This window comes from Suricata suricatta, chromosome X (assembly GCF_006229205.1).
Source record: "Suricata suricatta isolate VVHF042 chromosome X, meerkat_22Aug2017_6uvM2_HiC, whole genome shotgun sequence".
NCBI classification, from domain to species: Eukaryota; Metazoa; Chordata; class Mammalia; order Carnivora; family Herpestidae; genus Suricata; species Suricata suricatta.
In genome coordinates, this window is record NC_043717.1 from 71718605 (window position 1) to 71742753 (window position 24149).

At 40.4% G+C, this 24149-nt stretch overlaps 1 pseudogene; it reads left to right on the top strand.

Annotated features, from left to right (window-relative positions):
• The first annotated feature begins 1137 nt into the window (after positions 1-1137).
• LOC115283830 overlaps positions 1138-24149 on the top strand; it is a 121217-nt pseudogene continuing 98205 nt past the window's right edge.

A 24149-nucleotide genomic window follows, 5' to 3' on the forward strand; every position in this document is an offset into this window, starting at 1 on the left:
CTTCGGATCTACCTATGGTTTGCCAGAGCTTGCTTGTCATAAATTTTAATTCCTCTGCTATTCCCAAATAATCTCATTCTTTTACTTAAATAAAATTGCTTTTTTTTCTGTGTAAATTTAACACCCAACAACCCTCACCACCCCTCCACCCCTTCACCCCCCACACAATGACCAATGCCTGTGACTGCAAACTGCCTGGATCCTTAGTCCCTGGGGATGAATGAGTGGTAGTATCCTTACCCCCTGCTATATGGACACATAGTGAAATTGGGTGCTCTTAGGTGCCACTGTAATATATGGGCTGAAACACAGGGCTCCATTTTAATTGGCCACCCTCATTACCACCACCAACCCCTTCAGAGGCCAAAGGGCAGGCTGCGTAGGCAGGGGCTCAAAAGCCCAGGTCGACGTGTCCTCAGTGGGCTCCTACTAAGAGATCGCCCGCCCACTCACCACCCCGTCAGCCACCTCCCCCTTCTCCCCCTTGCCACAGTCTAGCAACCCGCTTACCAATATAAGAGGTCCAGGATGCCTTTGGGAACGTCGGAGGAGGATTCACTACAGGTCAATGTGGAATTTCGAAGTGAGTAGGGGCGGGGGGGGGGGATCGTCGCCCACCAGGAGCCAGGTCCTGAAGAGCTGTAGGAGAAAAGCGGCTCCCAGAAAACCCGGGATGGCATAGCTGCGACGGACCAGAGAGAAGGCCTCCGATCAGGAAAAGAACAGAGGAAGGTGAGTGGGAAGCGAGAGGGGAGAGGAAGCTGCGGGGAGGGAGGCAGGGGGCGGTAGGTCGTCGGCAAAGAATCACCTTTAAGACCTGAGAGCAATGGGAACAGAAAGTACAGGCGTCACTCAAGAGCGCAGAGCCCCGCGGGGCGGTGAGAAGAGAAGCCATGTAGGAGCTCAACTTCACGCTGCGCCCGCAGCACGCTCCTCCGCTTTGAATTGCGCTCTGTCTGAAGCCACTCCCATCTGCAACTGGGCGGGCTCTGAGCCAGCCGCGCCGCTGGCTCCGCCCACTCCATGGCAGCGCTAGCCTAGCCAATCAGGAGATGCCAGGAGCCATACAAAATGACGTGCAATTCTGCCACCTTCCCCAACTAGGGCGCTGCCCAGTCCTCTGCTCTTTCAGGCATCTGCGGTTTCTCCTGGGCCGGCTCCAGCTTGTTGGCTGCCGGAGGGCTGGGCCGGAGTTGGCTGCTTGACTTACCTTCACGTCCTCCGAACCTCCGCACCTCCGCCTCGGCAAAAAATGAAAAATTTGCTGTTCTCTTGGAAGAGCGTGTGCCCAAGAGTTTGGTGGGTTTTTTTGTTTTTATTTTTGTTTTTGTTTTAGTGAAGGAAGTGCAGTGGTTTGAGTTCTCTGGCTGAATCTGTATTCTGAAAGAGCTGGACACCTTGGGGAATCAGGAGGTACTAGACTGCTCATCATTCCCAGATGCTTGAGCCTCCAGTAAACCTCAGTGCCTCGCCTCTGGGTGGAGTGGAGGAGGGCCAGAAAATAAGTTTTATGAAAGGACTCTGGCCAAAGCAAGAATGGGACAGAAATTGGGCTAACGGAGCACCCTCTCCAATGGGGTTCATGAGCAAACGGCTAAGAAAGAATTCTTGAGACTTCTTTGGCACAAAAAGGTTCTTTTATTAAAGCCCTGGGACAGGACCCAAGGCCAGAAAGAGCTGCACTGGGGTTGTGAGGAGTGACTGATTATATATTTTTAAGTTTGTGGAGGGAAGGAGATACAGATAAAGTAAGTTTCTAAGGAATTTGGAAGCAAGGCTTTCAGGACCTTGAGGGACTAGCTGCTGTTAAGATAGTTACTTTTTAGTTTTTACCAAAACACAAACATTAAGGAAGGCAGCAAGGCGTTCTTCAAGGAAGGTCACGTTCTGCATGTTTCAGATACCTATCAGTGGGCTGCAAACTGTAGGATTTAATTTAAGCTACATTTCTCTTGCCTAATGTTGTCCTCCTCACTACTACCACCCAACTAGATGATGCAGAGTTGGAGTGTTCTTGGCTGACTCCATAGAAGGGGAAAAGAAGGCAAAGGTAAGTGTATCTTTAAGGGAGTTAGCCCCTGGAGAGCAGGCCATTCTAATGTTGCAGCAATCTGGCCCCATCATATGGAAAAGCCTGGCATTTTGTCTAGAGGGCATCTATCTGTTCTTTCCACTACCCTGAACATAGTCCTGTGGGATAGAAGGATATCATAGAATGAGGAAATGCCTGCACTCATTACCCTCTGTCCTTCCCATCTCCAAGATGAAGCACGTTTTGGGGCACCTGGGTGGCTCAGTCTAAATGACTTCGGCTCAGGTTATGATCTCACAGTTTGTGGGTTTGAGCCCCACATCTGGCTCTGTGCTGACAGCTCAGAGCCAGGAGCCTGCTTAGATTCTGTATCTCCCTCTTTCTGCCCCTCTCCGCTTGTTCTCATTCTCCCTCTCTCTCTCTCTCTCTCTCTCTCTCTCTCTCTCTCTCTCTCTCTCTCTCTCTCTTTCTCTCTCTCTTTCTCTCTCAAAAATAAATAAACATTTTTAGAAAACTTTAAAGAAGTGCCTGGGTGGCTCAGTCGGTTAAGTGTTCGACTTCGACTCAGGTCATGATCTCACAGTCCATGAGTTCAAGCCCCCGCCAGGATCTGTGCTGACAGTAAAGAGCCTGGAGCCTGCTTCAGATTCTGTATCTCTCTCTCTGTTCCTCCCCCACTCATGCTCTGTCTCTGTCTCTCAAAAAAAACATTAAAAAATGAATAAACAAAAAAAACCATGAAGCAAGTTTATAGAAGCCTCTTTAGAGCACATAAGCCAGATGGGCAGTCAACAAATAGAACTGAGTACCTCCTAAGGCATGCAGTTACAAGTGTTGAAATCAGAGGCACCTGGGTGGCTCAGTCGATTAAGCTTCTGACTTCAGCTCAGGTCATGATCTCGCAGCTCCATGAGTTTGAGCCCCACATCAGGCTTACTGCTGTCAGCACAAAGCCTGCTTTGGATATTCTGTCTCTTTCTCTCTGTCCTTGCCCTGCTTACACTTGCTCTCTCTCAAAAAACAAACATTTTAAAAAAATTAAAAGTGATGAAATCAAAACATTTCAAGTTTGCTTTTGGTTAACTAGAACATTCAAATAGAAACATTGTTCCCTTTGTGTTTCCTTCAGTATTTGGTAAATGATTTGGGACTGCTCGTACCCAGCATGTTGCAAATCTTCCGTTGTGTGGAATTCCTGGGGGTAGCTGAGTGTTTTGCACAGCTAAAGATTTAACTTGTTACCCTACCTCAACAACCACCCATCTTTTTTTTTTACCATTTTAGGATTATTTAAAAAATATATCTCATAATTTCCTGCCGTCTTATAACCAGCAGAGCACCCTAGCCCCTTCCTTCCCCCTCTTTTTCCTCCCACCATTTTCCCTTCCATTGCAGCAAATGCTTCCTTCCCACAAGAGTGCAAGTTTAGAAAAAAAAAAAGGTGGGAGTATCCATATATCCCTAACCGTCACATACATGAGTGGGACAGTCAAGCCCACGCCTACTGCCCTTAATCTTTCATCCCTTGTTCCGGGTCACTCAGGCATCCTTGGAGACAGTCCTTACTTACCGAAGACAGAAGAGCCATTCCAGGTGAGTTTGCCCAAACACCTGAATTGTACATGTGGGGACACTGAATCCTAGAGAAGGAAGAGGGACTGGCCCAGGGTTACATGGCAGAGGCCAAAACTAGGATTCTGTTGCCAGATTGATCTAGTTCCAGAACTGTTCCCCCCCCCCCCCACCGTGTTAAATTTGGTTTGACTGATATTTCAGGCAACCACCAGCAGGTGGGAGTAGATTTGTCTGCAAGCAGGTTGTTCCTAGCGCCCTGGAACAACTTCCACAGGCAGTCCCACATTTGTCAAAGCAAGCAAGCCTGAATTGTTTTTCCCTAGGTATCCTTGTGACTACAGCGATTGCTGAAAACTTCATGGCAATAGTTTACTTCCAGAGCTTACACCCCAGACCCCTATGATAAATATCCCCAAAGGCAACAAGAAATATATAAAAGCCAGTATAATTTGTATGTGTTTAGCATTTGTCTAGTTAATTTATTTGAATATACATAAATATCCAGATTGAATGGCTTTAAACCTGAATACAAGGATCATGGTGTAAAGGAAAGGGCACTGACCTAGGCATTAGCTCATCTGTGTTCTGACCCAGCTCTGCCACATTATAGTGAGTATTCCAGTTTGGCTGGAGTGTAATGTGAGCTGGGAGGTAAGACAAGAGGTAAAAGGGTAAGAATAAAAGAATAGGTAGCACCTGGCCTAGTGAGGGCCACACACTCAGTACACAGTAAATACCTACTCAGTGAATAAGTACCATGAAAAAGAGTTTAGATCTCATTGTCCAAACTAAGGAATTTGATTTCTGTTGTATATTCAACAGTAAGCTTTTGATGGATTTGTGCAGGGGAAATGATACAATGAGGAAGAAATGTTCAGTACCTCTGTGAAGGAGTAACTGGAAGGAAGAGACTGGGGATAAGGAGAGCAGTTATGAGAATTTTGTACACCTCTGCTTCTGGTAATGGCAGTCTGAATAATTTGGACTAACCATCCCAAATAAGGACAACTAAAAAAACTAGATAACACATTAAAAGTAATTACCTTCATTAAGAGCTAAGAAATGATGAGGCTAAAATCTACAAAACAAGGACCTGGGTAGAAAAGCCCAGCATTCAATACACTTTTGCCCAAGGGCATTTGACAAGAGCAAGTGAAAATACTTCCTGCAGAAAGGTTCTGTCTTCCTAGGTCTGAAATCTGTCTCACAAATAATTTTTCAGTAACATCAGCACGTAGTTAAAAATAAGTAGGCCCACAAAGAAAAACATCATGACAGTTGGAAGAAAAAATAGACAAAAGAAATTCAGAGACTTAAGATATCAGAATTATGAGACACAAACTATAATGACTGTGGTTTACTGTAGTTCATAAAATAAAAAATAAGCTTTAAAACAGTTGCAGGGAACAAAAAATCATAAAAAGTGACATAGTCAATTTGAAGAATAAATAAGACATCCAGAACTAAAAAATATAAAGATTGAGAGTTCAGTGCATGTGTTTAACAGAAGGATAAACACAACTGTTTTTTTTTAATATTTTATTGTCAAATTGTTTTCCATATAACACGCAGTGCTTCTCCCCACAAGTGCCCCCCACCATGACCATCACCCCCTCCCTCCTCCTCCCCTTTCAGTCCATGGTTCCTTTTCAGTATTCAGTAGTCTCCCTTGATCTGTGTCCCTCACTCTTCTCTGCTTTCTTTCCCCCTTCCTCTCTCTATGGTCCTCTGTTAGGTTTCTCCTGTTAGACCTATGAGTGCAAACATATGGTATCTGTCCTTCTCCGCCTGACTTATTTCGCTTAGCATGACACCCTCGAGGTCCATCCACTTTCCTACAAATGGCCAGATTTCATTCTTTCTCATTGTCATGTAGTACTCCATTGTATATATATACCACATCTTCTTGTTAAACAATGATAGGTATAATCAAAAATAAAATTATTTTTAAAGCTTTTATTTTAATTCCATTTGGTGAACATAGTGTAATATTACTTCCAGGTTTACAATATAGTGATTTGACGATACCATACAATACCTGGTGCTCATCACAAATGTCCTCCTTAATCCCCATCACCTCTTTAACCCACCCTCCACTGAACCTCCTCTCTGGTAACCATCAGTTCTCTTGAGTTAAGAGTCTGTTTCTTTGCTCCTCTCCCTCCTCCCTCCCTCCTCCCTCTTCCCCCCTCATTGCTCCCTCTCCCTTTTTCCCCTTCACTCCTTTGTTTTGTTTCTTAAATTCTACATATGAATGAAATCATATGGTATTTATCTTTTTTTGAATGACTTATTTTGCTTAGCATAATTCCCTCTATTTCCATGCATGACATTGCAAGTGGCAAGATTTCATGCTTTTTATGGCTGTGTAATACTCCATTGTGTGTGTGTGTTTGTGTTTGTGTATACATACCACATCTTCTTTGTCCACTTATCAGTTGATGGACATTTGGGCTGCTTCCATAATTTAGCTACTATAGATAACGCTGCTATAAACAGAGGTGAACATATCCCTTTGAATTAGTGTTTTTGTATTCTTTGGGTAAATATCCAGTAGTTCAATTCTTGGATCATAGGGTACTTCTATTTTAAACTTTTTGGGGGACTTCCATACTGTTTTCCAGAGTGGCAGCACCAGTTTGCATTCCCAACAGCAGTGGAAGAGGGCTCCCGTTTCCTCACGTCCTCATCAATACCTGTCGTTTCTCATGTTGTTGATTTTAGCCATTCTGACAGGGATGAGATGATATTTCATTGTACTTTTGATTTGCATTTCCCTGATATAAGCGATGATGAGCATCTTTTCATGTGTCTGTTGGCCATTTGTATGTCTTCTTTGGAGAAATGTCTATTCATATGTTCTGCCCATTTTTTAATTGGATTATTTGTCTTTTGGATGTTGAGTTGTATAAGTTCTTTACATATTCTGGATATTAACCCTTTATCAGATATTTCATTTGCAAATATCATCTCATATTCACTAGGTTGCCATTTGTTGCTGTGCAGAGGCTTTTTATTTGATATAATCCTAATAGTTTATTTTTGTGTTTGTTACTCTTGCCTCCAGAGACCTATCTAGAACAAAGTTGCTCTGGCTGATGTCCAAGAAGCTACTGCCTATATTCTAGGATTTTTATGCTTCCAGTTCTTGAAGTGTAAGAAAGCAGCCCAGTTTCATTCTTCTGCAATTAGCTATCCATTTTTCTTAACACTATTTGTTGAAGGGGCAGTCTTTTTCCCATCGGATAGTCTTTCCTGCCTTGTTGAACATTAATTGACCATAAAGTTGTGAATTTATTTCTGGGTTTTCCTTCCTGTTCTGTTGATCTATGTGCCTATCTTTGTACCAGTACCATACTGTTTTGATTACTACAGCTTTGTAATATAACTTGAAATCCAGAATTGGGATGCCTCCAGCTTTGCTTTTCTTTTTCAAGATCGCTTTGGCTATTCAGGGTTTTTGTGGTTCTCTATCCATTTTAGAATTGTTTGTTACAGTTCTGTGAAAAATGCTGTTGATATCTTGATAGGGATTGCATTAAATGTGTAGGTTTATTTGGGTAGTATAGACATTTTTATGATGTTTATTCTTCGAATCCATAAACATGGAATATCTTTCCATTCCTTTGTGTCCTCTTCAATTTCTTTCATTAGTGTTTTAAAAGTTTGCAGAGTACAGGTCTTTCACCTCTTTGGTTAGGTTTATTCCTAGGTATCTTATTATTTTTGGTACAATTGTAAATGAGGTTTTCTTTTTTTTTTAATTTTAGTAATAGTGTTTATTTAACTTGACTATTTTTTTAAATAGTTTATTGTCAAATTAGTTTTCATACAACACCCAGTGCTCTTCCCCACAAGTGCCCTCCTCCATTATCACCACCTCTTTTCCCCCTCCCCCTTCAACCCTCAGTTTATTTTCAGTATTCAGTAGTCTCTCAGGTTTTGCGTCCCTCTCTCTCCCCAACTCTCTTTCCCTCTTCCCCTCCCCCTGGTCCTCCATTAGGTTTCTCCTGTTCTCTTGTTAGACCTATGAGTGCAAACATATGGTATCTGTCTTTCTCTGCCTGGCTTATTTCGCTTAGCATGACACCCTGGAGTTCCATTCACTTTGCTACAAATGGCCAGATTTCATTCCTTCTCATTGCTGAAGAAGAAAACCAAAACGGGAGGCATCACAATCCCAGACTTTGGCCTCTGCTACAAAGCTGTCATCATCAAGACAGTATGGTATTGGCACAAAAACAGACACATATACCACTGAAATAGAATAGAGAACCCAGAACTGGGCCCACAAATGTATGGCCAATTAATTTTTGACAAAGCAGGAAAGAGTATCCAAGGGAAAAATGAAGTTGTTTTCTTAATTTATCTTTCTGCAGCCTCATTATTAGTGTATAGAAATGCAACAGATTTCTGTACACTGTTATTGTATCCTGTGAATTTACTTATTTTGTTTATCAGTTTTAGCAGTTTTTTGGCAGTCTTTCAGGTTTTCTATATATAGTATCATGTCACTTGAAAACAGTGAAAGTTTTACTTCTTCCTTGCCAATTTGGATACTTTTAATTTTTTGTTTTTGGTGTTGTCTGATTGCTGTGGCTAGGACTTCCAGTACTATATTAAATAATGTAGTGAGAGTGGAAATCCTTGTGTCTTCTTTCTGATTATAGAGGAAAAGCTCTCAGGTTTTCCCTATTTAGGATGATATTAGCTGTGGGTTTTTTCACATACAGCCTTTAGTATGTTGGGGTATATTTCCTCTACACCTAATTTGCGAGGATTTTTATCACGAATGGATGTTGTACTTGTCAAATGCTTTCTCTGTGTTTGTTGAAATGATCATATGGTTCTTATCCTCTCTGTTATTGATGTTATGTATCACATTGGTTCTCCATTATTTAACTACCCTTGCAATGCAGGAATAAATCACACTTGATTGCGGTGAATGATTTTTTTAATGTATTGTTGGATTTGGCTTGCCAATACTTTGTTGAGGATTTTTGCATCTATGTTCATCAGGGATATTGGCCTGTAGTTCTGTTTTTTAGTTTTACCTGGTTTTGGTATCAAGGTGATGCTGGCCTATAGAATGAATTTGGAAGTTTTCTTTCCCTCCTTTCCTTTTTTTTTTTTTTTGAGTAGTTTGAGAAGAACTACTTTACTTTCTTTAAATGTTTGATAGAATTCGCCTGTGAAGTCATCAGGCCCTGGACTTTTGTTTGTTGGGTGTTTTTTTTTTTTATTACTGATTCAATTTCATTGCTACTAATTGATATGTTCTAATTTCCTATTCCTATTTCAGTTTTGGTCATTTATTTCTAGGAATTTACACATTTCTTCTAGGTTGTGCAATTTGTTGGCATATAGTTTTTTATAATATTGTCTTGTAATTATTAGTACTTCTGCGGTGTTGGTTCTTATTTATCTGTTCTCCTTTGTGAATTTATTTATTTGAATCCTTTCTCTTTTTTTCTTGGTAAATCTTGCTAGAGGTTTATCAATTTTATTGATTTTTTAAAAATTGTATTTATTTATTTTGAGAGAGAGAGCAGGAGGGGCAGAGAGAGAGAATCCCAAGTAGGCTCCACACTGTTCAGTGCAGAGCCCAACGTGGGACTCAGTCTCATGAGCTGTGAGATGATGACCTCAGCTGAGATCAAGAATTGGATGCTTAACCTACTGTGTCACCCAGGTGCCCCTCAATTTTATTGATTTTTTTTTTAAAAGAACCAGCTCCTGGTTTTATTGATCTTTTCTAGTTTATTTTTTACTTTCTATATCATTTATTTTTGCTCTATTTTATTATTATTCCTTTCCTCCTGCTGGTTTTAGGTTTTTGTTTGTTGTTCTTTTTCTGGCTCCTTTAGGTGTAAGGTTACATTTTTTATTTGATTTTTTTCTTGCTTCTTGAAATAGACCTGTATTACTATATCCTTTCCTCTTTGGGCTGCTTTTGCTCCATCCCAAAGGTTTTGGACCATTGTGTTTTCATTTTCATTTGTTTCCATGTACTTTTTAATGTATCCTTTGATTTCCTAATTGACCTATTCATTATTTAGTAGCATGTTATTTAACTTCCATGTATTTGTGGTTTTCTAGATTTTTTCTTGTGGTTGATTTCTAGTTTCATAGTGTTGTGGTCGAAAAAAATGCATGGTATGGCTTTGATCTTCTTGAATTTGTCGAGGCTTGTTTTGTGGCCTAATATGTATCTATTCTAGAGAATGTTCTATGTGCATTTGAAAAGAGTATGTACTCTGCTGTTTTAGGATGAAATGTTCTAAATACATTTATTAAGTCCATCTGTTCCAGTGTGTCATTCAAGGCCTGTTCCTTGTTGATCTTTTGTTTCAGTGATCTGTCCATTGCTGTAAGTAGGGTGTTAAAATCCCCTATAATTATTGTATTATCATTGATTAGCTCCTTTTTGTTTGTTACTATTTTATGTATTTGGGCGCTTCTATGTTGGATGCATGAATATATAAAATTTTTATAACTTCTTTTTGGATTGTCCCCTTTATGATTATATAGTGTCCTTCTTCATCTCTTGTTACAATCTTTCTTTGAAGTGTTTTTGTCTGACCTAAGTATTGCTATTCCAGCTCTCTTTTCACATCCATTTGCGTGATAGATGTTTCTCCATCCCTTCAATTTCAATCTGCAGGTGTCTTTAGGTCTGAAAGGAGTCTCTTGTAAGCAGCATATAGATGGATCTTGTTTTTTTATCCATTCTATCACCACATGTATTTTTGTTGGAGGGTTTAGTCCATTTATGTTCAAAGTAACTATTGATAGATGTATATTTGTTATCATTTTTTATTTGTTTGGTGGTTGTTTCTGAAGATTTTCTCTGATTCTTTTTCTCTTTCATGTTTTGCTGATTTTCTTTAGTGATATATTTGGATTTCTTTTCTCTTTTATTCTTTGTATATTTATTAGTGGTTTTTGAAATATGGTTAACATTAGGCTTGTATATAACCTCTTCTGCATATAGCAGTCTATGTTAACTTGATGGTCATGTAAGTTTGAACCCATTCTTTCCTTGTCTCCACCTGGTAGATATATGTTGTTGTATTTTATATCCTTTTTGTGAGTACCTTCAGTGATTTTTATATAAATATTCATTTTTACTGCTTTTGTGTTTCATACCTTTATACTGTCACTTTTGCTCTCTCCTTTCCACTCAAAGTGTCCCTTTTAATATTTGTTGTAGGGCTGGGTTAGTGGTCATGAACTGCTTTAGTTTTTGTTTGGGAAACTCTTTATCTCTCTTTCTTTTCTAAATGATAGCCTTGCCAGATAGAGTATTCTTGGCTGTAGATTTTTCCCATTTAGCAATTATATCATGCCACTCCCTTAAGAGAGAATTATTACATTGAAAGGTAGATAAGAAATCATTCAGAATTCCTCCTAGTGAAACAAATTATAGGGGAAAAAAAAAGAAAATGCGTGATAAGAGACAATGAATAGAGTGAGTAGGTCTACAGTACATATGAGTCTCAGAAAGACAAGAAAGAGAAATGGGGAAGATGATGGCCAAACATTTTCCAGAGGAGATGAAAGGCAATACTCCAAGGATTCTAGAAGCCTCTTGAACCCTAGGCATGAAAATAAATAGAAATCCACACCTATACACATCATAGTGAAAGCAAAACAAAAAAAAACACAAGGATAAAGAAGACTATGTTAATGATCCAAATTAGAGACAATGAAGGGTATTTTCACCATGTAAAAAGTTGTACACATTTATCATATACAATTCAGTGAGCTTGGCAATAGGCATATACCGGTGAAACCATCATCATCATTGAAGCCATAAACATAGAGATAATGAGTCTTAAACTTAGGCAGGAACAGAACAGATTGAGACAAGCAGATGAGCCTTTAGACTCTGGCCTTTTAGAATCTCTTTTTTTTTTTTTCAAACTTACCATGAAAGTCTATTTTATAAAGGTATTAAATTAAATTCTAATTAAATTCATTTGTTAACCAATCTATTTGTTGGAGCAACCAGACTCCTAGGAGCTGTTCCCAGTTTTCTCTTCGTACATATAAGGCCATCATCGTATAAGTACATGAACCTTATTTCATGGGCTACAAAAATAGTAAACATTCTCCATAGAAAGTGGGATGATTAATTTTCTGTGTCAACTGACTAGGCTAAGGGATATCCAGATAGCTGGTAAAACATTATTCCCGAGTATGTCTGTGAGGGTGTCTCTGGAAGAAATTGGCATTTGAATCAATAGACTGAATAACAAAGATAGACGGCTCTCACCATTACAGGGGGCATCATCCAATCCACTGAGGGCCTGAATAAAAGGAAAGGTAGAAGAAGAGTAAATTCATCCTCTTTGCTTAAGCTTAAACATCCACCTTCTCCTGCTGTCAGACATTGATGCTTCTGGTTTTCCCAACTTTTAGACCCAGACTGGAACTTATACCATCAGCCCCTTGATTCTCAGACCTTTGGACTCTGACGAAATTACACTACCAGCTTTCCTGGTTCTCCAGCTTGCAGACAGCAGATCTTGGAATTTCTTGACCTCCCATAACCACGTAAGGCAATTCCTATAATCAATAAACAGATACCTCAATACCTACCTACTTACCTACCTACATAATATACATACACATATATTCTATTGGTCCTTACTCTGACTAACTCTGTCTAATACAGAAATAAAATGCTAGTAGTAGCTGAGCTCCAAGGATGGAAAAATGTGCTTTCATATGACTTTCCAAGAGAAAGCAGAATAAAAGTGAATCTGTATAGAACTTCTTCTTTCTACTCATCTCCCCCATCTAACTTTCACTTTTTCTGGGGAAAAGTATATAAAATGAACAGCTTTTTGTTGCCAGGGTGTTTGATTACAACCTTTAGCCTGGACCATATGCATTCACTCACTCGACTATGTATGCTCAACCTGCATAGAATTTGTATACAGATTTATATTTGTAACAGACCTAAAAGTGCAATGGGCTGTATTTCAAGGGAGTGAGGCCTCTTTTTGTTACTACAGCTGTTCATACAACTAATGAATGGTTACTTGTTAAGAATATGATAGAGGCAATTCTGTTCCATATGTAAAGCTGTATCAGAGTTTCTGTGGCCCCTGAATTTCTGAAATTTCCTGACAACAATCTAAGCTAAAAGCAACTGTTTATGAATTCTTTTAAGAAGAAATTCAAATGTTTGGTTCAAAATCATTCATTTGTTGAGTAACAAGCATTCTTTTTAATTTTTTAATGTTTATTTTTGAGAGAAAGAGAGAGAGCACACAGGGAGGGGCAGTGAGAGAGGAAGACACAGAATCTGAAGCAGGCTTCAGGCTCTGAACTGCCAGCACAGAGCCTGACACGGAACTTGAACTCATGAACCATGAGATCATGACCTGAACTGAAGTCGGACACTTAACCGACTGAGCCACCCAGGCATCCCGAGGAACGAGGATTCTTATGTACCCACAAAGACCCCTCAAACTCCCACAGAATATGGTTTCTCCCAGAGAAGATATTAGGCAGGCAGGAAAGCCTTTTCCATTGCCTAATCCCAAGCCAATTAGAAAGGTGTCCAACAGTAAAGACATTAACCTGTCTTCATTTATAGAGTGCAGTATGCACCAACAATTTTGACCAAGTGTCACAAAGGAAGAGATTGCTGGATTTTTATTTCTAACTTTGCAGGGTTTCTCTTCACTTTTGCTGAACATTCACAATTTGTGAAGATCACAGCTCTCCCCCCAAAGCCTGAAGAAACCTGCCTTTTAACATCTGTATCATCCTCTAGCAGTATATGCTTCCCTTACTATCAAAGGGTGGGAACAGGGAAAATGTTCCACTACATCTAAGGTATATTTATCTCAGGGATTTGTACCATAGTGTACTAAAAAGGGTAGTGGACTACAAGTCTGAAGAGCTAATGTCACAGCCTCTGAATCTCAGTTTTCTTATCTGAAACATGGCAGTGATAATGCCTATTTATTAATGGAACAACCCTGACAGAAGGGAATCCCTGTGTGTCCCAACTTTCTGGCTCATTTCTTCAACCCTGACAGGTTTCTCCTTCGTCCATCTGGAAGAGCTGTTGTCACTACCACTTCTAGCCACGAGGGGTCATCAGTTCTCATGGTCTAACTGTGGAACGTGCCTTTTTATCTTAGAGATAGAGAGCCTGAGCGAGCAAGAGAGCAGGAGCAGGGGAAAGGAGCAGAGGAAGAGAGATAATCTTAAGCAGGCTCCATGCTCAGCACAGCACGAAGGCTGGCGAGGGCCTGGATCCCACAACCCTGGGATCATGACCTGAGCCAAAATCAAGAGTTAGTTGGTCAACTCTGGCTGAGCCACCCAGGTGCCCCTCCCTTTTTTAAATTGAAGTATAATTAAGTCATATCGTCATATTAGTTTCAGGTGTACAATGTACTAATTCGGTATTTATATACACTGTGAAATGGCCACCTGAATTCAGGCAACCCAGTCTAACATTTACAAACTTAACATTCTTCAGAAACTCGGTGTAACAGAGGGGAATAAGCACAGGAAACAGAGACACTGCTGAGGGAAGTTTTAATGCACTAGTGGATAGACCTCTGCCACTACACTGAAGTTCTAGCTGCTACTATCTACACTATCCTTCAGTGGGGCTGCTGATGGCTGGCCTCGTCACTCCTGCCTCTGTCCTGTTCCCAGGGGGTGCAAATCAGGGGTCCTGTACAAATAGTAAATGGTAGCCCCTGGAATTGTTCAGAGCACAGCCTATTCAATTGTACGGGCATATGTCATAGAGAATTTGTCCCACCAGCACTCTAGCTTCTATTCCAAACTGTGTAGACTCAGGCAATCTTACTAGTTCCCATTTAACATGTCCAATTAGCATTGCTTGAAAGGTAGATCTGCATGCCTTCTGTCTTAGAATACTAGATGGGGAAGTGTTTCTCAGTCAGATACAGTGTCCATCCCCATAATGCAGATAAAAGAGACACAACTTCTTCATATAAGGCCTGTTCAGACAAACCAATTCTTCTACATACTTTTTTCCTTGATTCCATTAACCCTTATATTCTTACCTGTAGCTCCCATTAGGACTTCATGAATGGGTTTGGGTTTTAACAATACACTATAGGGAACGAGTTCCCCTGTGTGACATAATGTGTTTTTCTCAATCTAATTGTAGCCTGTGTCTGGGCTTCACCAATGGATTTTGGCACTGCAGCACATGAGGCTCCTAGGTCAGTCCTGGAAACCTCTTTTCCACCCTCTGGTCATTTTACCCACTCTTGTGCAGAAGGCTTTGGGCCTCCAGTGAGAGGTTGAGCCAAGGGCTCCTGGCCCTTTTTGTCAATTTTTAACTTGATTAATATGCCTAACTGCTGCCACCATCATGAACAATTGTTGGTCAGGTTTCTCATTGTAAACACCTCCTTTACGCTTTTTTAATTTCCCAAACTAGGATAAATAGACTGGACTTGTTAGGAGCATTTAATGTTGGGGGACCAGTAGGGAGGCCCTTTGGTCCTCCCAACCTTTGGTAGTGCTATATTAAAAAACAAGTTGTTTTAAAAAACAACTTGGTTTTAACCCCATCAATGTCTACTTTATTCATCCCATTTCTCAACCATCTAAACATTTTTACCCTGCAGGACAAATCCTGTGACTCCCTTTTTCTTCTTTGTTTCTCTTCTATCAATATTTGCCTTATTGACCTTTTTCTGTAATAACTGTTTAAAATTTTCCACCTTATTGGGAAGTCCATTGACTCTCGTCTTGCTTCTTCCTATGCTCTTGTTACTAATCTAATCTACTTATTAGCATCTATAAGACCCATGAGGGGAGATTGAGACAGCAATTTCAATAAAGTTCCTGAATTGTCCCTCAGTTTTGTAGCCAGGTGTTTTGTGGTGCCCATGTGAAAGAGGTTCCCTTAGTCACCTCATTTAACATGACATGGGTAACTGTCATATTCAGTGGGTAAAATATCCTAGCTATCATAAAGGCTGTGCACATGGCTTGCATATAGACCATATCAGCAGCTTCATCTGGGGCTATTGCACTTGGCATTTGCAGGGGCGACTGTCCCTTTCTCCAGGTAAACAGATCTGACAGTGCCTTTTATCCAGTCCACCAGACTCGATGTTCCTTTAGGAATAACCCCTTTTGTGTCTGAATCACATATAGCTATATATGAATGTTCAGTAGTGAGCTGTGGGTCCTGCATCAATCCAAACATGCTATTCTTTTGCCAAGTGAACTGGGGAAACCCTGGGACCTGAGGCCTTAACCCAGCCTGACTCAGTGGTATCAGGCAAAGGCTCTTGGTCTCATAGGGAGAAAGAACTCAAGGACAGACACAACACAGTGGATGAGTGAGCTACATAAGCAAGAAAGTTTATTAAAATGAAAGTGTACTCTAGAGATGTGAGAGCTGGCAGGAGAGAGAGGAAGAGAGAGAGCTGCAAGTCCTGGGGTTTGGGTCTCTATATTTTATTGACAGTTGTTCACAAGGGGTGGAATATTTATCACTTTAGACAGGGATTTCCTGGATGTAGGATTTCATGCTTTTTCTTCCTTATTTGGTCAGGAGTTTCCTGTCATGGCACCTGCCATCTTGGTTTAATCCAGCTTCTTGTGGAGTGCTGCCAGGACAGGGGCTCTGACTTTCTCAGTAAAAGGCAATGACTTCCGTTTTGCTGGCCTCCAGGCTTCCTATTCGAACGTAACTAACTGCCTCTAATACGTCCACTCTGCAGCGTTCACAGCCAAAGATACAGACCCCATAATCCATTTCAATAAAGGTTCCTCAGGAAGCTAATGATACTAATCCACAAAATGAAACAACTCCTTCACACGATACCCTCTTGAGGCAGAAGGGAAGGGAGACTTAGGAGGCAAGTTGACCAGAGTAAAGCTATTTGGGTTTAAGGCTGACCTTAAAAGTCAGCAGGTTATGAGTCATAATATTCAACTCATGGAAGACCACAACACCCCACTTCCTCTGGCATTAAAAGCCATAAAGCCTGGACATTCTTCAAATTGCTCCCTGTGGGTAATTTCACAGCCCTAAGACAATGAAATAACTAACTGCCCAATATAAATGATAAACCCAAAGTTAAAGAGTAAGCCCCACCCTATACAGTTAGCTAATTTAAAAAACTTATAAAACCCTTAACCAGACGTAAATTGAGGTCTTCTTCCTCATCTGGGAGGACAGACTACTACTTTGTCTGTAAAGTAGTTCCTTTCTTACTTCTAGACCTAATAAATCTTTGTCCCTTTCTCTAAATGGTTTGTCCTTGAATTATTTTTCATACATAGCCAAGAACCCTCTTAGACAGGGTCCTGTGGCCCTCCCTCTTTGGCCTCAGCCCATCAGACATCATTCTGGTTTCATTAGTTTCTTGGTTTTGTCCTCTCCCCACATTGGCTACCTTCTTGGTGACCAGAGATCATAGAGGGAGTTTCTTTTGTCCTTGCATAATTTTCCTCTCGGCTTTGAGGTGAGTGGCTAAAGCTCAGATTAACTGAAGTCTGACTTTGGTCTAGCATCAAGATTGGACCCAGTACCCTCTTTTAATTTCATTTTAGGTATCACAGATCACAAAAACCAAGGGGTTGAATATTTGGCCTTTTTCTTACTAGTTTGCATTTCTTGATGCATCTGGTGAACCAGCTCCCCAGGATTTGGATCTATTTCTAAATTTCATTGGTAACTGATTGCAGCATAGCTGCTGCTCCAAACCAGGGGTAACTGTGTGGCCATCCAGGAGTTAAAAGTTATTTACCCCCGACCTTCCATCCTTTCTCTTCCAAAGCCACTTGTTGCTGTGTCCCAGGGCCAATCTAGAAAAGCACATGCTTCATTGATACTGTGTTAGAGAATCCCCAGTTTTCCCTCCTGTTGTCTACTTTCACACTCGTACAGAACAATACTACCACATTCACAATGCTTCTGCCACCAGATGTGTATGTCTTGGGTTGGGGATCCCCACATCCAAGCAATTCTGCAATACCAGCTAGGTGTCCTACACTGATGATTTGCAATTATTTTCTTCCTTTCTGCGTGTTGCCTTTCATTCTCTTGATAGTCCTTTGATGTCAAATTTTAATTTTAGTTTTGATGTAGTCTAATTTATCATTTTTCTTGTTGCTAGTTCTTTTAGTGCTATATCTAAGAAGTTGTTACCAAATTCAATGTCATGAAGCTTTTCTCTTATATTTTCTCCTAAGAGTTTCACAGTTTTAGCTTTTTCATTTAGGTCTTCGATTAGGTCATTTTGAGTTAATTTTTCTGTATTATGTAATAGAAGAATAATTTAGTTTTCACATTTTATGTTTGTATTGACTATTAGGCATGTAAGTGATGACATTGAGTAGGAATTTGGATATATGACCTCCTCCTCGGAATAGTGCATTCTCACTCTTCCTTTAAGACCCAGTCTACCTATTATGAAATATCTCAGACTGTAAAGGAGAACTTCCAAAAGTTGGAGTTCATAGAAGATGACGACTTGGAAGTGGACATCACATTTGTTGATTAGAAGGCCCATTGCTGAGCACTGAGAGAGCAGAAAACTGACTGCCATGTTTGGAGGAATCATAAGGACAGGCATTCTATCAGAAGACTTTGCTGTGTGACCTTCTTTGCCTTTTATTTTGGTAGTCTTTTTAGCATTTCTCAAGTGTTTTGATGATGAAAGAGATCCAGGAGCTTTACATCTTCTTTTGTACCTCAAAGATGCCACCCTCTTTCCAGGAAGGGATGTTACAACTCTGGCAGTTATAGACAGATTTTGGCTTAGACTGAGTTCTCATAGAGGGAGCATCAGAGTCAGATCTATTTAGGAGTTCAAATACCAGTTCTGCCAGTCACCAGCCATGTGACCTCAAACTAATCACTTTCTCTGACCCTCAGTTTTCTCATCTGTAAAATAAGATACTGTGGGGGATTAAATGAAGTCAAGTTAGTAAGGACACCAGGAATAGTTACACAGTAGAGTAGTGACACAATAGCTGTTAGAGAAGGGTTGATACAGAGAAATAATATTTAGGAAAAGCCAAAAATGGAATGAGGTCTCCATCCTTGGGGATATTAAAAGACAGACTACATGATTACTTGATGGGAACTTTATGGAGAGAGAGGATTCCAATGGTTTTTCCAGCTAAACAGTAAAGTCCTTACCAATCTTCACTTTTATAATTCTAAAAATCCCAAACAATGCAGACACAAAAGTTGTTACTGAGACCATCCTGCAAATCATGGAGAATTCATGCCCAAATGGTATCTTCTTAGAGCAGTTGGCCTAAGGGTAAGGATGAATACCATTCAAGGATCTATTGAAGGTATGGAGGGGGGAGGGTGGTGGCATAGTACTATCTCAGATTTGAGAGCACACTACCAGCTGTCCTGTCTGCTGCTGCCATCCAGCATCCTGCTTCAGCATCGTGTGCATGTCTTTCCAATAATCAAATAAGCCCCTGAAGTGACTGCATGTTTATTTCACTCTCTGACTCAGTCAACTGGGGTATCCCATGCTAATCTCTTATTTAATCTTTTATGGTCTTATCATAACTGACACCCGTCTTGAGAGAAGACTTTAGATGTTGGTACAGTGAGAAAATGTTTCTTGATTATCTAGGCCTTTATTTATGGCTTATAGTATCTTTCAGTTTGGACTCCAAAGCTATCTCCATGAGGCTTGTCCCCCTGTGCCGTCATCAAACTGATGCTGCAGACCCCCATTCTTCATCCCTGACCTAGACTTTTGCAGTAGCCTTCTGAATGGTTTTTCACCTCTGGTGTTAACCCCCTCTTTAATCTTTCCATCATCCAAAACATTTGCTATATGACTCCAACCTACCTTTCTAGCTAGCTTCTCCCTGCCGTTCTTGTCATGCACATTCGGCTCCAAGCTAATAGGGCTACTGGCCTTTCCCTGAGGAATGCTCTTTTCCGGGTACTGTTTTCCTTCTTCTGCCAAAACCTATCCTTTAAAAAAATCCAATATCCTATATTCTTCTAGCCAAAGCCACCTGTGAGCACATGCACTGTATGGCTCTCTTTGTAACCTGATCACATAGTGCCTTTTATTAGAACTATCTCTGTCTCTGTCTCTCTCCCTCCTTCCCTCCTTCCCTCCCTCTCTCTCTCCTTCTGTGTGTGTGTGTGTGTGTGTGTGTGTGTGTGTGTGTGTGTGTGTCTTATTTCCTGTAAAATTCTGTAAGCTTCATTTCTCACATGAGTAGCTGCATTCTCATAATATCCTGTCTTATTTTGAAAACAAATTCTCTTTGGGGTGCCTGGGTAGCTTAGTGGGTTAAGCATCTGACTTTGGCTCGGGTCACGGTCTCACCATTCATGATTTCAAACTGTTCATGAAATGAGCTTCATGCTGGCATTGCAGAGCCTGCTTGGGATTCTCACTCTCTCCTCTTTCTCTGCCCTTCCCCTGCCCACGCTTTCTCTCTCTCTCTCTCTCAAAGTAAATAAACTTAAAAAACATAAAAGATATTTTAAAAACAAATTCCTTGCCCACCATGATTTATCCTCTGACTTCCAATCTCATTTAACAAATGAACAGATAAACCCAATCAAGGTTTGCATGGGTTATACTAAAATGTAATTTTAACACCTGACATCCAAAAAGATGAATTGTAGAAGTCATTTTAGGTACGAATTGACATTGTAGAAGTCTGAGTGGGGAAAAAATCAGGCTACTATCAATCAATTCCACTGAATGTTGGCTCCTTGATCAGCAAACAGCTGTATTTTGTCTCCTGTTGCAGCTTTCTCTTTTTTAGAAATGTCAAGCCCATGGGAGATGAATGCTTGAACTATATATTTAATTTATTTCTTAGCTTGTGAGCCTAACTTAAGCCATTGGTTTGTTCTTGTATATTAAGGGATTTTAAAGAAATGAGCCATTCTCCAGCTTGTTCTTCAGGATGTGGGCATATTGCATCCATTTAATCCCTTGAATGTACAGAGTGGGCTGGCATAGAAACCAGAGGTGAATATAATGTTATTTGGGCCATACCAATTTCCATAAAACAAGATGATAGGAACCTACTGTAGCTCTTCTGACAGCTTCCATGTTCCTGATGTTGTTTATGAGAACATTGCTTATTATAGTGAATTGGTTCCTTTACACTTTGTTTCTCCCACATGGAAAATACTGAGTTGAGGTGGATCATAAAGGGTCAACATGCCTTAGTAGACAAACAGCCACCAAGGCTGTCTGTTAATAGCAAATGACTAAGGTAGGGCAAAGGGCATTTAGAACAGGTTGCAAACATATTCAAGTTCATAAACCTATTACAAAAGCTATTAGGTCTGGAAAAGCTTCACTGTAGACCTGTAGATCCTATTTAGCAGTCAGCCATTAAATTGAAGTCAGAGTGACCCTTCTTGTGTTCCATTAAATGCAGACATGTTAGGAGAGCTTCTTTCCGCTGAAATCCATTATTATGGCATTCACTTTATGCAGAACTTCACTTTGGATTTATTTTTAACAGTGGAAATGCTTGTATCAGATTGAGGATTATGTCTGGAACTTACTTTGCTAAATGTACTCTCTAACCCAGCTCACTAGTCAGAAAATGACCACTCTCCTCCAGAGGACTAACAATAACAAGTTAATCCTCACTGTAGCCCTGTAAAGTAGATATTATTCTTCTCATTTTCCAGCCAGGAGGGGAGATGATATTGTGAAAGTCAGAGCTTAGACCCTAATGACAGACTGGCTGGGTTTGAATCCCAGCTCTGCCACTCACTAGCTGTGTGATCTTAAGCAGGTTACCTAACTTCTCTGTGTCTCAGTTTCCTCCTCCCTAGAGTGAGAAAATAGCAGGACTTCCTTATAGGGTAAAATGAGTTAATTCATGGAAAGCACCTAAAACTGTTGCTGAGCATACAGTCAATTCTCAAAGAATGGAAGATCTACCAGAGTGGCATCGTCAGTGGGGTGGCCAGTGGATAGGACAAGTGACAAGGAAAACCATGGATCACTGAAGTACGCTAGAAAGAAAACTGTGGGTCATTGGAGAAGGCTAGCCTTATACATAGTTCCTAGGATGAGTTGTGCGACTGGTTGGAGGCATGGGTGAGTGTATTGAAAGAATAGATCATGCAGTCCAGGAGGAGCTAGTGCCTCGGATGTGTCCCAAATGTGTCTGCCTCAGCCTGTACCTCCTGGATTCCAGGATATGAAAAAAGGCCCTTTCCTACACAGGACACAGGAAGAGTTTAAAATCCCAGGGAATATACAAAGTACTAAGTTCAATGAATCACAAAAATTAATTTTGAAATGACTACTTTTTCCTCTTAATTTAGAAATGACAGTTTACAAAGCAACTGACTATTCATCATAGTTTTTCTTTGGAAGACCTAAAGCACAGTTTCTGGCTTACCCAATACAGGTGTCAAACACCTGAGCTACCTTGTAATTTATAATGAATACACTTGGTATTTTATTATTGTCACATAATTTAAATGTTGCAAATATAATTTTGCTCTAAGTTCTCAGTCCATATTGAAAAAAACCAGTGTTTCACCTTTACTTTTCAGTTATATCCCAGGTAGTTTCCATAGCAGCAGCTTCCGCATTTATACCTTTCTGTCAGTAGCTTTGTGTGCTTACAGCCGTCACTCCCATGGATAGCAAAGGGAAAATTTAGCTGAACATGATGTGTGTTGGCTTCAGTAAGGCCCAGTCTCATGCCCCTCACTCGAATTCTAGCTTCTGACTACCCAAATGGTTTCACAGTGCTCATTGGAAGATGTAGGCCCACCTGGCAACACTGGCAATAAGCAAAGAGCCATCAGGGGCCCTTAGTACAGAGAAACTCACTGCGCTGTTGGGGTTCTGAACTCAAGGTGATCCAGTATTTCTTCATTCATTAGTGTAACAAAATTTCCTGAGAGAGCACCATGTGCCAAGCACTGTACCATGCACAGCCAGACATAATTTCTGCCCCTAGGGAAAATGATTGTTTAGTAAAAATATAAATGATGAAATAAGGGATTCTGATACAGTGTGATACTGTATATACATAAGAGGGGCTTCTAAACCAGGCTTGAGAGTTTGCAAAGAAAATTGTGTGGCTGGGCAGGGGGAGGAAGGAATATTAATCTTTGCACTTTGTTTCTCTTTTCCCCAACCCTGCCCCAATCTATAAGTGAGTCCTATTTTCTGAGCAAAATACAAATTTAACCACTTTCCAACACCTTTACCTTTTTTGCTCTGGTCCAAGCCACCACCATCTCTCAGGTGGACAAGTACAGTAGCGTCCTAACTGGGTTTCCCACTTCCAGTTTTATATCCTCTGGCAAATGTCATAGATTAGCTCACTTGACCCCCGCTCCAGCTCCAGTCACAGCAAGCCTTACTGAATGATAGAGATTGGAAAGCTAATCCACATTTTCTGCCATTATGGCCTGGATTCCACCGATACTTAGCCTCTGCCAAAGCATTGAAACTTGTGTGAGATTTGAAAGGGGATGTGAGGTGTAATCTATCCTGCTTCTGTGGTTTCTGCTTTCTGCTAGTGAGCATAGTCTTGAAAGCTTTTGCTTCTTCTATAGCAGCAATAATACAAGTACCAAGGTATGGCTGCTAGTTTTGTGGGTATCGCAAGGAAAAGTATGGTATATATGCTTTGTTTATTACAGAGAGAGAATGAGGCAGTGTGATCTTGAAGCCAAAATTTGTGCTGATCTCAGCAGAACCAGAGTTATCCTGAAGCCAGCTATTAAAACAATGGGTTCCACACTCTCTGCTCTCCTGATTATGCCAGTTCTGTGGTGTTATTCAGGAAAACAGTTCTGGAAATTCATATTAGAACTTGTTCTGGCTGTTTCAATACCTTTGTAAGCATTTCTGCTTAAGTGTGCTAAAGTGGCTTCTGCTATCTCTAACAGAATGCTCCATTCTATTTTCTACACAGAAGGTAAAGAAAATATTTTTAAAATGAAAACAAGATCATATTACCTCCTTGCTCAAAACCATCCATTGGCTTCCCATTCTACCTATAATAAAAGCCAAACTCATCCTTTCCTTCCACTCTAACATGTATGACTTTGCTGAAGCTCTCGTTACCCTCTTGCTGTTCTTCAAATATATCAAGAATACTCCTGTTTCAAGCCTTGCTTTATGTTTACTGTTCCTTCTACCTTGAAGATTCTTGCCTCAGATAGGTGGATGGCTCAACTTTCACTTCCATTACAGTCATCTCTTTCTAATCTAAGAGTAGCCCATATTCATTTTGTTTAATTTACATGTTTACTTTCTGAAGAGCATACATTGCTCTCTGACATCATCTTGTTTAATTTTGTTGTACATCATCTGTACATAAGTTCCACACAGATTGAGACTTTGTCTTACTTTTTTTTCAGTGGATCCTTGGGAAAAGCAATGACCTATACAAATTGAAAAAATACCTAGGAATTCCAGATAAGGGTGAAGAAACAGAAGAGATTGGGCATTTTTCAATGCTGCTGGGATGTCTGAAGTTTTAGAAAGTGAAGCCCCAGAAATTGAAAAACCAAATC